Source organism: Diadema setosum, chromosome 12 (assembly GCF_964275005.1).
Source record: "Diadema setosum chromosome 12, eeDiaSeto1, whole genome shotgun sequence".
NCBI classification, from domain to species: Eukaryota; Metazoa; Echinodermata; class Echinoidea; order Diadematoida; family Diadematidae; genus Diadema; species Diadema setosum.
This window is the reverse complement of record NC_092696.1, coordinates 6,460,260-6,471,545: the sequence shown is the minus strand read 5'-3', so window position 1 is coordinate 6,471,545 and position 11,286 is coordinate 6,460,260. Positions and strand designations below refer to the sequence as shown.

The 11,286-nt window shown below is 36.2% G+C and overlaps 1 long non-coding RNA gene across 1 annotated transcript; it reads left to right on the top strand.

The window, feature by feature from the left end:
• Nucleotides 1-8,232: 8,232 nt before the first annotated feature.
• On the top strand, nt 8,233-10,333 carry LOC140235659 (uncharacterized). The gene is made up of 3 exons (XR_011901706.1): nt 8,233-8,327; nt 9,409-9,541; nt 10,078-10,333. It is a non-coding gene; the product is annotated as an uncharacterized lncRNA (long non-coding RNA).
• Nucleotides 10,334-11,286: the final 953 nt, after the last annotated feature.

Genomic DNA, 11,286 nt, shown 5'->3' with positions numbered 1-11,286 from the left:
TAGTGAGATCAAGAGTGAAGTGGGTAGAGGAAGGAGAACGTAGCACAAAATACTTTTGTAATTTGGAGAAAAGGGTTGGTGAAAAGAAAGTTATTCGTCAACTAAGGTTGCAGGACTGGATGGGCTTCCGGTCGAATTTTATATTGTCTTCTTTAACGATATTATTGATTTATTGTTAGATATGTATAACTTCTCATTCATAAACTCTTTGTTACCGCAGTCTCTGAGACATGGTGTCATAACGTTGCTACCAAAGAAAGATAAGGATCCTTATTTAGTGAAAAATTACAGACCCATATCATTACTGAATGTAGATTATAAAATAATAGCAAAGCTTTTTGCAAATAGATTAAGATTGAGTTTACATACCATAATTAAGGAAGATCAACAAGGCTTTATGCCAGGTAGAAATATAAGTGCTAATATTCGGACCATTGTGGACATGATTGAATATACGGACATATTGAAGATACCAGGAACGATTTTGCTTCTAGATTTTGAAAAAGCATTTGATAGGGTTGAACATGATTTTTTATTTGAAATTCTTAAGAAATTTAACCTTGGAAACAACTTCATTCAGTGGATCAAAACTTTTTATAATGAGAGAAGTAGTTTTGTGGTGAATAATGGTTTTTTCACTGATCAAATTTCTTTATCTAGAGGTATTTTCCAAGGTTGTCCAATATCCCCACTACTTTTCATTTTAGCCATAGAAGTTCTGGGTATTGCTATTCGTAGCAGTGAACATATTAAAGGTATACCCATTGGGAATTATGAAAAAAAGTTGAGTATGTATGCAGATGATACAACAGTATTTTTGAATGGTGATGCAGAGTCTTTTCAAAATCTGTTTGAGTTATTACACAAATTTGCAATATTCTCTGGATGTAAAATAAATTTATCAAAATCTGAAGCTATACACATTGGATCCTTAAAAGGGTCTACCTTTCATCCTCTTCAGTTGGAAGGTTTACAATGGAAGGAAAATTCATTTAAAGCATTGGGTGTTCTCTTTTCGCTGAATACGAAATCTTTGTATGAATTGAATTATGTACCCAAGTTAGTACAAATAGAACATACACTTAATTGTTGGAAGCAAAGAAATTTGTCATTATTAGGAAAGATAGCTGTGGTCAAAGCACTGCTCTTACCTCAGCTGACTTTTGTGTTTACTGTGCTTTGTTTGAATATACCTCAGTCGTTCTTTAAACGACTGAATAGTATGCTCTTTAAATTTATATGGAAAGGGGGTAGAGATAGAGTGAAAAGAGAGTTAATATGTAATGATTATGATTCAGGCGGTTTGCGTATGATTGATCCTTTGGTTTATGCACAGGCTCAGAAGATGACATGGGTTGCAAAATTCTTAGATCCTTATTATTCAAATACATGGAAAGATATTGAACAGATAATGCTGTTGAATTTTCATGAACAAAGCTTAGTCTTGTGGAGAGCAAACGCCCCAGGTTGTGTTTTGAAGAAGCTTAAGAATTCTCAATTAGTTGAAACCTTAAAAGTATGGTACATTTATAGAGAAGGTATTTTGAAAGATCTTGGCCTTTCAAATTTTCATTTACAGGACTATATATGGTGGAATAAGAAAGTTAGTTTGAAACATAGACCTTTTTTCTATTACCCTGACTGGTTTGAGAAAGGAATTCATTTTATTAATGATTTGCACATAGGGGGTCGTGTCAAAACCTTTGAAGAGCTAGTTCTGGAATTTGATATTGCAATTAAGGATAGGAGAAAATATAACTCTTTAATGAATGGTATTTATCTTTCATGGTTTGATTCTTCCTTGGATACCGATGAAGATATGTTTAATAAAATAGTGTCAGAGCTGGTGAAAAAAAAGAAAATTTCTAAACATGCTTATCCGGTAATAAGAAATGTACATTGTGACTCCTCATGTGAGAAAAGAATAGGTAAATGGAAAGACCTCTTCTCCATTAATGATGAAACAGTTCAGTGGGATGTTATTCATATGAATAACTATAAATGTACTGTTGAAACACAACTTCGTTCCTTTTATTTTAAGGTTTTTCATGATGTTATTGGTTTAAATGCATTCTTATTTAAGATTAAAAGAATAGAACACCCAAACTGTATGTTTTGTAGTCAAGAACAGGAAACTGCTTTTCATCTATTTGTACACTGTCCTAAAACACTACCTTTATGGAAAAAATTATTTGATTTCATAGAGGAAAAGACCAAAAAGGTATATACCTTTTTGCCTTTTAATATGATGTTTGGTGTAAATAATGACGTAGAATTTTGTACATGTATAAATTTTTTATTTCTTTGTCTTAAGTTTTATATATATAGATGTAGATTTCAAGGTTCAACTTTGAATTTTGATGCATTTATGGCTTTAGTAAAGTATAAACAGAAAACTGAATATGCTATAGCACAAAAGAAAGGTAAATTACAATTTCATTTGAGGAAGTGGTCCATGCTTTTGTAATGGTTGATCCTCTATTTTCATATATCTCATAGACATCCATCTTCTTGTGTTATTCCATTATGGCAGATAGTTTAATGTGACTTGTTTACTGAACCCTTTTTAATGCTATAGGCTGGACATTTGTACATTGTTTTTATTGTGTGCTTTGTTTGTTTTATGGTTGCATAAAAAAATAAAAAGAGAAAAAAAAAAGAAAAAAAAAGAAAGGAGATATTAAATTTCCACGCTGGTTATTACAGCCGACTCTCGACTTTTTGAGAAATATAGATTTTCTCATTGTATAGAGTTAAATAATTTATTGGACATTTTTTCTAAGCTTTAACTTTAAGACTATACCAATCTACGGTAATGACGAGTTCCATCAGCTAATCAATTCTTCTATTCATCTATTCGTGCACTTGTTCGCCTTTAATTTTTTCTATTGATTGGTTGCTATGGTAACGAGTGAAGTGTGTGACGCTTTCAAAGCCCGGTCTGGTCATTGTGTATCACGAGCACGTAATATGTTTGCATGGTGTGTGTGTGTGTGTGTGTGTGTGTGCGTGTACGTGTAAGCTTTAATTTCTTCTATAAGACATAATATGTCTCTAATCATCTTGTCATATTCAACGAGTGGAATGATACTCGTTCGATCCACACCAGCCCTGTAATGGATACTTTAATTGGGAATGCCACGGATACGTTACACAGGATGGACCTTATTATTGGGAACGGTGAACGTCGTCAATTTGTGAAAATCTGTTTTATAACTCTTGAAATTGAATCCCACTTTTTATTCATAAAATGTGTCAAACTCTTTGAAATAATTGACAGATAGGGAACTTTGAGATCAAATATGTTAAAATGTATTACAGTTTATGACCTAAAATATTATATCGTTGTCTAATATAATATATTAGACAACGATAAGCTTATATCATATTATGATATAAGTTAGGCTCAAAGTGTTACAAATCACAAGAAATATATTTTGGTTTCGTTTGTGCTATTGTCGATGACCCCATCCCCATATTCACTCTCGTGATTACGGTCTTGCTTTGAAATAGGACGAATTCACCTCACCCATAACTGCGTGGTTATGGCGACGTATGACTAGTTCCCCTCAAGACGCGGTAAAAAAAAAAGAAAGAAGAAATGATTGAATTGTCAGATTGTCTTCGAGTATATGTATTGTGTCCTTTCTGATCTTCCAGACGATGCATTCATTTTAAGAAAGAAGAGTGGTGAGAGGGGAAAGGGATTCATCGATGATAGGCCTACTCTACTGGAAAGAACACAGTGTCCCACAGTGTGTTCACAGTGTGGTCATAGTCGACTGTGTGAAAACGCTCGAATTTAACAGTGTGAAGATGACTTCACACTGTGGTGTGGTTTTCACAGAGTGTTCACATAGTAATGCTTTGTTTCACACAGTGAATTGATGAATCAAATTGTTTTCACACTGATAAAATGCTCGAATTTAACAGTGTGAAGAGATTTCACACTGTGTTCACGCTGTGTTCACACTGTGTTCACACCGTGACTTTCACACAGTGGGACACTGTGTTCTTTCCAGCAGGGTAAACACAATCCTATCACACATTTTCAGATAACTTCCGTCTCTTTGGGAGTAATCCCCTCAGAATAACATTTTTTTTTTCCATTTGGAAGAGAAGTAAAGAACCGGGAACCGGAGAGAAAGAGGAAAAAGAACAAAAAAAAGAGCGAGGTTTGATCATATCAAGTTTCATCTTTAAGAAAGCGATGAGAGATTAGATGTTGATCCTAGTGCGTCCCAGACCTTCATCTTCGTCTGCGCACGCCAGCGGGTTTTCTTGATAAAATGTGTTGTATTATGAGACTTTGAGGGGGAAGATGTATCCACTTTCTTACCATTAAAGATCGTCTTCCTTGTTGTTGATGTTTGCTTTTTTTTTTCGCTGGGGGCTCCCTAACTTACCCTGTAAGTGGGCCGTCGAACCCCAGTGACTCAACGAGTAGTTCAAGGTGTTTGAATACGGAATGAATTCACTGTTTGCTAACTCATAGTCGCATGGCAAGGATATTGCATGTATCACCCTCCCTCGCTTTCTCTCTTTTCTCTGCTTGTCGCTGCGCTGAAATGTTTACATCTGAGGAAAAGGAATGATTAATCAGAATAGATTGTGCAGAGTCAAGAGCTCCTAAATTACATTGAGGTATGTCCGTCTGCTCTGACAGGATGCTGCGAGACGTTCTGCCATTTGTTGTTTGCTTTCTCGCTTTCCTTTTCTCTTGTTACGAGGTGATCTCGAGCAATGTCCTATATAAGCCCATGTGGCGAGACGTTTCGTTTTAGCTGTAGCCTACTTAACTCTCAAGGTTAAAAGGGAAGTAATCTCATTCCGGTTGTTGCTTGTTTTAATAGAAGACTCCCATTTCATTGCAGCTGAAAGGGTTAGAGTTCGTTATCGGAAAGATTCATTATTCTGAAGGGTTGTTAATCCGAAAATGAAGTAAGGTTCGTTACAGCACGCACGGTCTTTACCTTTTTTTTTTCGGATTTGATAATGAACTTTATTTCATTTCGGATTAATGCACCTTCGGAATCTTGCTTATGCCTGTTCCTAAAACGAAATGAATAAAATTAATCTGAGGCATTCAATGAAAAAAGCAAGTGGACAAAAACACAGCTGTCATAGCACTGTTACTCTTCCTCTGACGTTCCGCCATCATCGAAATACATGTAATGTGATAAAGCGCTCTTAATCCTATATGAAGATGATATAATAAAGATAACGACAAAGATATATATATATAATAAAAGATTCAAGATTCAAATTTATTTCATTTCCATCAAACAAACAGAAAAATTCCATACAATGTTAAAGCAGAACATTTTGTAATAATTGCAAAAAAAAAAAAATCACCCGTGATTTAACAAAGTACATGTGAAAATGAGGAACAAATGAAGAAAACAATTGTATTCTCTTTTTAATATATACATATGCATAATAAAACAAGTTAATTACGGATGGGAATGGAAATGGAGGGTCTCACTAAAAAGCAAAGATACCGGACCCTCGGAAAAAACATAAAACAGTGAATAATGGATTAAGCTACAAACCGATGGTGGCATAAGAGCTTGGTAATCTTGCTCATATACTGTATATTCTGCTTATTATCATTATCATTATTATTATTAATATTATTATTATTATCATTATCATGATTAGCATTATTATTATTATAATTATCATTATTATATCTAATATTATTGTTATCATCATCATTATTCTTTTCTGTCATAGTACCCTAGACTTGTTATAATCCTTTATGTGGAGTGTCAATCGGCACAGAATACAACACAGCGTTGTGGACACTGTCCCTGCAAAGAAATGGTTTGAGGCAAAAAGCAAGCTTGGAATAATTTCCTGCTAATGTTAGTCGATGATTAAATTTGTTATTATTTGCTACAGTTTGATAACAGACACTTCACATTATCATCAGATACGACGAGATAGAATGACAGCCCCTAATTCTGCAAATTATACTACTTACGATTCCAAATGGAAAAAAAAATAACAAAATATATTTACCGCTAGGAGTAACTAAATTCACAAGCAACAAAATATGGTATATTGCAATTAATGACTGCAAGAATTTAGGTTGCATTCCATCGGCCCATAATATGAAAAATATGAAGACGAACTATTCCCCCTCTCCCACAATAAAAACGTCAGTACTGCAGAGGCGTTGCACGTATTTTGTGTCTTATCATTATTATCATTATCATTATTATCCTAATTCTCATCATCATGATATTGTAGCATTACTATTATTGTTAATATCATTACCCCTACAATTGTTATCATTATCATCATTACACGTATCATTCGTATTATTAGTATCATTATCACCATCATCATTACTATGATTATCAACTACTCCGTTTTGCCAACACCTTATGCAAAGCTTTAAAAATAAAACATTAGAATACGCCTTGGGGCGGTGAATTGGCCCAGTCGCTAGCGCATCTGCCTCCAGATCCAACGGACGCGGGTTCGATTCCCTATAGTCTAAGAAATATTGTGTGTAATCGTCCCGCACCACTGTAGTAAGAGGAAGCACACTTTGTCCTTCGGATATTGGACATAACATGCATGGTCATGTGTGAAAGGGTCACAACTCATGCATGTAAAAGATCCCACTTCATTCATTCATTGAGAAGAGCAGGGTGTACAACCCGCTAAAAATGGTCCCACCTCACGTTCAACTGTACCCCATGGAAGCTACTGCATCTGAATATTAAAGGCATAATTTAACATTTCCAGATGAAAGCATTAGTGCTATAAAATAGTTCTAAAATGTGAGTTAGGGATAGAAACAACCACTGTCAAAATTTGAATCCGTATAATCGATGTTAAGTGTTGTTAAATACATAAAATGTGAACAATAGTTATAATAAAAGAAATTTCCAGACTAAACCGTATACAGTTACGGTTTATTGAGAAAAATCCTGATATCTCCTTTTATTTTAGATTTTATTGCAAATATTTCATATGGTAGGATGTTTTATGATACAACAGACCTACACATATGCATCAAATATGATATCTTGAAAATTTTTGAAATCACTGCTCCCAAAGGTAAACTGGACCTTTAAAGGGCTATCCACTTATCTTCTCAGATGGAAGACGAAACAAACAAACAAACAACCTACCAAATAAACAAAAGCCCTAATGTCTACTTATTTCCCACGCCATCGATGTAAAATACAATAATTTTGCAACGGGCGGGAGCATGAATTTTGAATACCAAACACAAACACACAGCGCGTACTCTCTTTTTAAAAAGAAATAAAAGAAAAGAAAATGGGCCTAAGGCAGATCAATTACCTGTCTGGAGAAAGAAAAATTAACGTCAATGAAGCGCGTGGATGTTTTGCGTATTACCTCACAGTCTCCGATTAACATACAGCCCTAATCATGGCGGACGCGTGCAGTTGAATACAAATTGATGTTATAGTTCTGTCCTATTTTTGTAACGTCCCTCAGGCTCAGTTTCTAGCACACAATGTCATCTCAGATTCCATGTGTTAAATTTACTAAGGCCAATAGTCAATTGTCTGCCTGTTTGATTTGCATTCATACGCTAGTATGATTTTGCATAATATTTTGTATTTGGCACGACGCATTAAAGGGCGGGTCTTTTAATTTTATAATGCATGATCACATGAAACTACTGTGTCAATACTATTAGAAATCGCATATACTTTTCTTCAAAGAGATCTGTGAACTTCAAAAAACTCAGTTGAAATCGCCTAAATCGCTCATTTTTCGGGTAGTCGGGAACGCCCCCAGAAAAAGCAATGACCGGTCACGTGCCTTGTCAGGTGACACTGTGACGCACCAACAGGAACTCATAGTGCGACTGTCTCGCCTAAACTGTACTTCACAGTGCAGGGATGTTGTGTACCGGGGTATTTGTAGGAAAGTTGGAAAGTATTTCAAGAAAATGCCGAGGAAGTGTGCCGTCATCACCGCAGCAAAGACACAAAAGATGGGGTGTAAGTCTGCACAACTTCCCTAAAGATGACGCTACTCGAAAAAATTGGGTTCGTTGAGAATCATTTGCTGACGCGAGCCCAGTGGGATAGATGGTCCCTTCTGCTACGATGTACATTACTACGCACTAGGTTGTACAGCCTCGTATGGAGTGATCGCTTGTAGTGGAGCAGGAAGTAGTGCTGTATACTCGGCTAGGATTTGCGCCCAAAAAGAGGATCCTGCAGCCCATAGCTATCCCTGTTATCAAGCTGGGAAATGGAAGCCAAACTCATCGTCAGAGAGCTGAAAAACAAAGCGGATCAGCAGTTCTGAAGCTGGATCAGAGAAAGCGGGTATGTTTTGCCACTGTGTAGACGACTCTTATTATACAGTAGCTATCGTACATGTACCGTAACTATACACAGCCCAGTCGCTGCAATAATCGCAACAGGGTTCGCACGGCGTCTGGTCGGCCTATAATTGCTGTATCACTACTAACAGTTTCACGGTTTCGATAGGTTGATAAGCTCCGTCTGTAGCGTTTTGAGTGGAACATCACTCAATGTCAGTAAAATTAAGATCATGGAGGGATTCTAATGTACTAGTATAGTCGAGTTGTGTGCTCATTAAATCGTACTATATTATGAAGTGAACACCTCTAACGTTACATTACTAGACCTAAAATTTATCGAAGATTAGTAAGACATTCACTACAACACAGTTACATCGGTACCTGCGTGTAGCTATCTATTCTAGATACCACGTAGTACTTGTATGGGCATATGGGGTCAACAGTTACCAACTGAGACCGCGTACCAGCCAGCCAGCCGGGTTGGCTGTAACATGCCTCTGACAGGCTCTGTATATTTTCATCGCTGCTACATTAGAAGGCTTACATGTATCAATCATACATATTCAGTAACAGTTAATTCTATGACTCTGACTTCTGCTATGACAGCCTTGCTTCCCCATTGAGCTCTAAAACTTGTAGCCGAATGGTTGGATGGTGTGTTCCAAAACATATTATTAGATTGAATTGATCCAGGACTGGCCATTATTGTTTGTCTTCACTTGCCCATTAGGCAAGTGAAATCTTCAATGTCCATTTTTTTTCCTTGCCCCAAAATGTTGCCCATATTATTTGACTAATGTAATGCGATTTCATATTTTACATGTGGAAAAAAAAAGTCACTTTCCTATCAGACAGGGAACTTTCTGCAGTCAGTTATTTTCAGTTGTCATCATTACAATTTCACTTGCCCTGGTTATGTGGGGAAGTACCGGTACTAATGACAGTCATTATTTGTGATTATCGGTATTTGTTTTTCCCAAGAGTTCCTACATGCATCTAGTTAACCACATTCTTGCAGGCCTACATAGACAATAAAAAAAAAAATAAATTCCTCTCTGTGCCATTATTACATGTACTTACAGGGTTCATCTGGCAGCATTGCACTACAGTGTACTACACAAATTCTGACAGGCAGTGAGCTCGATAAGAGGTGCAACAGGAGATCTGCTCTACCGGATTGTGAAGATGAACAATCCTGGCTCTTCTAGCGTGAAGGTTCGTAAAGAACAGCGTAGATATTTTATGCAATATTGGAAGAAAATGAATTCACATTACTCAGAGGAAAGTATTAGAATGGCACAATTTGTCAACTACACATTTTATTATTTGTTTGTCTCTGTAGAAGCGTGGCTTTCTTGACCACTGAGTACACATAAAATGATCAATTTTAAAAGGTCTAGATATACATTTTCTCTTTTTTTTTCTTTTTTTTTGGGGGGGGGGGGCAGGTCTTATGCCTGTTCCACTAATCAGAAGTCATAGAAGGGAGGCAGTCAGTTGTCCATTCTGAAGACCAACACTCCACCTGCCATGACCAATGGCTACTTATGCATTCTCAAGTCAAGTCTTTGCATTGAGGAGGGCAAACCCCAATTTTTATATGAATTTGCAAAGATTTTTTGATGTCATTATCAAAGTGGTGGTGTCTGTTCATGACACCTCAAGAAATGTGTTGCTAAAAACCAGTGCAAACAACTTAATTCCATCTATTTTGTGTGTCCCTTTGTTTCTTTCTGTTGAATTTTCTACAGCACAGGTTGATGATGTCCTTTCTGCTGTTGTGGAGTACAATGACAAAACTCCTGCACCCTGCCAGCCTTCAACGCCTCCCCTTGTGAATGCCTTTGAGTATCATCCAAGGGAGGAAGTTATTGAACATCAAAGGAGACAATTTGCACAGTCTGACAAATGATCTGATGGGTTCAGGAATCCTTGCAATTGAGATTGAAGTTCATACAATGTATTCAATACATGATACTGTGCAAATAGTGTTTAATTGTTGCAGAATGATGTTTCAGAAGACTATTTTCATCTGTTCTTCTGTCAGATGGCAGATACAAACACTCAAAATTTTGTTACACATACCCTGCATTCTTATACCTTCTATTCATGAGTGATCATTTAAAGACAAGATAAGATCACTGTTGTATTGTGTCTGTATAACGTGTATGTTGCATTTCATCACAAACAATATGATGCCAACTTGATATAGTGTTTCAAAGATCATTTATTTGCCAGTTGAATATTGTCCTTTTAATAGCAAAATCACAATTCATTTACAACACAACAGTCATGTGGATACAAAAGGAAAACTGTATTTTTTTTTTTTTTTGATGTTTGAAGCATACATGGCAATTTTTATGGACAGATGAGCTTGCATGCTAACACAATTCTCTAGAGATATTCAGTGTTGTAATGGTAAGTTTAGAAGATTTCTACATGAATGCTGTCCCACACTATGATTTTACCATTGAATGTTTGCTGTTAAGATTAGAGCTCACTCTTATGATCAAATATTGATATCTTTGACAAGGTAATTTAGAATAAAATGTGTATGCATTATAGAACACAACACACTCAAAAAGAGATGGAGAAAAAATTGTAGTTTTGGGAAGGAATGCAATACTCTTGGTATATGAGTCACAAATTTATGAAAAATTAGCACAAGATGTGTGTCTGTAAGGCATTAGCATTTTATATAATCTTCATCTGACATGTTGAAGCAGACTGGGGCCCTGTTACTCAAGTTCTGAGACTTGGAATGCCTCCACAGGGGGGGGGGGGGGGGGACCAAATTCATAATGCAATGCTAAGTCTAGTTGGGGAATTATTCTGTTGATTTCTATAATGGTTCTCCATACATAATCATTGAAGTCAAGCATTAAAAGTTAAATAAGCATTGTTTTTTTAAGAATATGGTGTCAGGTCCCTTTATGAAAGAACAGTTGCAAGGTCACTCA